The following is a 4,149-nucleotide window of genomic DNA, read 5'->3' as shown; positions in this document are numbered from 1 at the left end:
CGACCGATGGGAAAAATGGACTCTACGTGGGACTCATTTTTTTGAAAAAAGTGACCCTGTACACATGATTTTAATGCACGATGATGTTCAAAATACGTTTTTAGTTTACATTTCTTGCTATTTCAGCCATTCGCAAAAGTTAAAGTTCGGCCAAAAATGATATTATAGGATTATATCTCATCAAGAATTTATCATAGACAGTGAATAAACAACGAGCTATATTTTCATTGATTTCTCATGCTCTAGCCTTGTCCACAGTAATGTCATTATTGTTCACTCTCCTTCCTTGATTAAACGATTTTTCGTAACATTTTAATCATTTTTTTCATCTTAACACAGCCGTTTCAATTCCCAAATGAAAATTAAGTTTTCCTTAGAGAGGCGAACGCATCAAAATAATTGCTAATTAAGTGTCGTTATGACGTTTCAAGTTGCAAGAAAGATACGAAAAACATGCTATGTATGAAAAACTGAATGTTGATAGCAGAAATTTTCAAACTTTAACCTCAATAAAACCACCGATCCACCACGAGCCTCCAAAATAATTTCATACCACGGTGAAGCCAAGACACTCAAGTCTAATATATGTCAATCTTAGCTCTTCTCAGAAAAATGTTAGAAGGATATCGGGATATCGCCAACTTAAAATTCTGTGTCATTTTATTAGACCTTATTGTTTGATTTTTCTTGTCTGATGATGTTTTTGTCACAACAAATTTAAAACATGTATCCGTTAAGTATTTTTAGCATTTATTTCCAAATTTTTGGCGAGTAAAAGTACAAAAAGATAAAGATAGAGCAAGGATTTATTATACACTGGATATACAAGTAACAGATTTTTGCCGATTTCTCGTGTACTAGCTATGTCCGCAGTAATGATATTATTGTTCACTCTCCTTCCCTCATTAAATGATTTTTCAAAGCATTTTTATTGCATTTCTTATCAAAAATCACTCATCCAATTCCCAAAAGAGACTTAAAACTTTCCTGTGAGAGTCAGATTCTTCCACTTAATTGCTAATCATAAGTCGTTATGACGTTTCAAGCTGTGAGAAAGATGCAAAAGACGTGTTGTGTATAAGAAATTGAATGTTGACACCGGAAATTTTCCAACTTTAACCTCGAAAAAACCACCTTGCCACTACGTGCCTCTAAAGGATTTTCATACCACAGTGGAACCAAGACACTCAAGTCTTTTGTATATTAATTTCAGCTGTTCTGGGGACAGTCTTGGAAAGATATTTCTAATTGAAAATTTTGTGTCATTATAAGCATTTTGTCTGGATTTCTTGTCTTATGATGTTTTTCTCACATTAGATTTCACAAATGTATCCAGCTCGAAATGCTAGCCTTACTTTCAAACTTTTTTTTCTGTAAATATACAAAAAGAAAGAGCTAGAGAACCTTTTAAAAATAAGACTGATAAACATTTTCAAAAATCAGACATCTTCGAGCCGCCATGACAGTTGTCCTTTGCGGACAAAGCTAGAACATCCATTGTTTTCTGAAACAATGAAAATACAATGAGCGCTCTCCATCGTTTTATGAGTCGTTTATCCAGTGTATAATAAATCTTTGGATAGAGGACTTTTTAGAAATGAGATTATCAATCATTTTTCAAAATCAGAGAACTTCGAGCCGCCATGACGGTTGCTAGATCCTCGATTGTTTTCTTAAACAAAAGAAAGACAATGTTTCGCGCTCCACCGTCGACACCGTTTCATACGTTGTTTATCCAGTGTCTATATTAAACTCATGATCTCATTTAATCGGATAGTTCGATGATATGGTATAAGGGATTCCAGGCTATATTCTTAGCCTAGTCGACCCTCAGAACCATCCCCACACTGTAAAAAATAATTTTCTTAAGGTAGATAGTCATCTCAATTTAAGAAAACTTAACTGATTTTAAGATCTCATTTCTTAAATTAAGATTTCAATTTTCGAGTTTTGAAAAAAGTGTACGTTATCCTAGACCGGAATCCCGTCTATCGCTTCACTGCGGAAATCTCGAAAAAACTCTCTTTTGGATGTTGTAGGAAAAAAGAAAAAGGTTATAGACAGTGTTTCCTGGCTAACGTTATCCTAAAATTAGATAAAATTTCTTATATTCTAGGGCGGTCAGATAAAATATCTAGAACTATAGAGAAAGTGCGCGAAGCGAAATAAAGACGCGATTATAAGATAAGTATTTTTTTTATATGTTGACTTTACTGAACTTACCTGCCTACCTACAATCTTACAGATATGGTTTGAGCCTGTTTCACTTAATGATCACAAGAGCATAAGGGATATATTCTAGCAAGATTCGTAACGATATCAATATTCTTGAATGAGACACTTCCTTCGTATAGGCAAGCATAAATGCGTGGAAACAATTTGTAGTCATGTGCTACCTAAATTGTGCAGACTACCGGGCTACCTTAATGGAGCGGCCCGTTTGTTTCTACAAAACCTTAGAAAAATTACTGTAACATTGGCAAGTTAGTGTAGAAGCAATTTGTAGTCATGTGCTACTAAATTGTGCAGACTACCGGGCTACCTTAATGGAGCGGCCCGTGTTGTTTACCTACTTTAACCTTACTTTAAAAATTATTGTAAATTGGCAGTTAGTGCAGAAACAATTTGTAGTCATGTGCTACCTAAATGTGCAGACTACGGGCTACCTTAATGGAGCGGCCCGTTTTGTTCTACAAAAACAACCTTAGGAAGATTACTGTACCATTGACAAGTTAGTGCAGAAACAATTTGTAGTCATGTGCTACCTAAATTGTGCAGACTACCGGGCTACCTTAATGGAGCGGCCCCTGTTTGTTCTACAAAACTTTAGAAGATACTGTACATTGGCAGTTCGTGCAAGAACAATTTGTTAGTCATTGTGCTACCTAAATTGTGCAATACCGGCTACCTTAATGGAGCGGCCCGTTTGTTTCTACAAAACCTTAGGAAGATTACTGTAACATTGGCAAGTTAGTGCAGAAACAATTTGTAGTCATGTGCTACCTAAATTGTGCAGACTACCGGGCTACCTTAATGGAGCGGCCTGTTTGTTTCTACAAAACCTTAGAAAAATTACTAAATGGCAAGTTGTGCAGAACAATTTGTAGTCATGTGCTACCTAAATTGTGCAGACTACCGGCACCTTAATGAGCGGCCCGTTTGTTCTCAAAACCTTAGAAATTAATGTAATTGGCAAGTTAGTGCAGAAACAATTTGTAGTCATGTGCTACCTAAATTGTGCAGACTACCGGGCTACCTTAATGGAGCGGCCCGTTTGTTTCTACAAAACCTTAGGAAGATTACTGTAACATTGGCAAGTTAGTGCAGAAACAGAAGTGCAGACTACAATTTGTTAGTCATGTGCTACGAAAATTTGTTAGTCATGTGCTACCTAAATTGTGCAGACTACCGGGCTACCGGGCGTAAAAACCTTGAATACTATTTTGGATTTGTTTTCTGACTTAAGCCATATATATCGATCGAAATCAAAGCAGTTTATATTTTTTTAAGGGAAAATGACGTGCGAGCCCGGACCAGAAGGGAAACGTCATTTACTCTACAAGTCTTCTTCAAAAGGTGAGAATATTTCTGTAATTATTTATCCAGCACCTTCAATATTTGTCTTCGTTACTCCAAGTACAGAATCTCTTCGGTCATTTAGAAACGTAGGTGAAAAGAGCACTACTTATCTGAGCTAGTTGGCTTGTGAGTCTAATAGATTATTTATTATTCCTTTTTACAGGACGAGCAACGAAGGCAAAAACGAAGAATTGTTTGCCTGAGATTCCAAGGTTAATGTAGAAGTTAGGACATGAAATGATTTATCGTGTACGGTACAATATTTCACGGTAAGCCGCTTCCACTCGTTTAATGGTTATGTTCCTGCTCCTGAAGACGACTAACAGACAAGCTGATTACCTGCAGCATGCAATCTAGCCTCGTCTTCAAAGACGTTGTGTCTAGATTCTCATGACGAAAGCTTTAATAATGCAGTAAAGACTTCAGAATTCTACCATCGATTTCGACCGCCTGTGCCAAGAGCCTTTCTCTTAAAATCAAAACAATGACTTTCCATAATTACCCATAAGATTAATCCAATGCCACCATTTATTTTAGTTAATAGAGGGTGGGGGGCGCATTCATCAGAAA

Source organism: Clytia hemisphaerica, unplaced genomic scaffold (genome assembly GCF_902728285.1).
Source record: "Clytia hemisphaerica strain Z4C2 unplaced genomic scaffold, Clytia hemisphaerica genome assembly, whole genome shotgun sequence".
NCBI classification, from domain to species: domain Eukaryota; kingdom Metazoa; phylum Cnidaria; class Hydrozoa; order Leptothecata; family Clytiidae; genus Clytia; species Clytia hemisphaerica.
The sequence above is the reverse complement of the archived record's forward strand: the minus strand, read 5'-3'. Positions refer to the sequence as shown.